Source organism: Cheilinus undulatus, linkage group 18 (genome assembly GCF_018320785.1).
Source record: "Cheilinus undulatus linkage group 18, ASM1832078v1, whole genome shotgun sequence".
Taxonomy (NCBI): Eukaryota; Metazoa; Chordata; class Actinopteri; order Labriformes; family Labridae; genus Cheilinus; species Cheilinus undulatus.
This window is the reverse complement of record NC_054882.1, coordinates 30,888,982-30,889,239: the sequence shown is the minus strand read 5'-3', so window position 1 is coordinate 30,889,239 and position 258 is coordinate 30,888,982.

The window sequence follows — 258 nt, the reverse complement described above, 5'->3', positions numbered from 1 at the left end:
CTACAGTGCTAGATTTCTTTTAATGAACCTAAAGTTTCAATGTTGAATAAGAATTGACGTCCCCCTAATGCCACTCCAGAGCAAAATGTTCCTTTTACACATGACTCATGCATGAAAATTATGCAATACTGTAAGACAGGCATGCTCATGAAAAGAAGTGTCGGCCAAATTCCATATGGCTGCTTCAGTTTCATGATCTTGGTATTAACATGCTAACTCACCGTCCCACTGCTGAGAACAAGCAACAGAAAACACAAG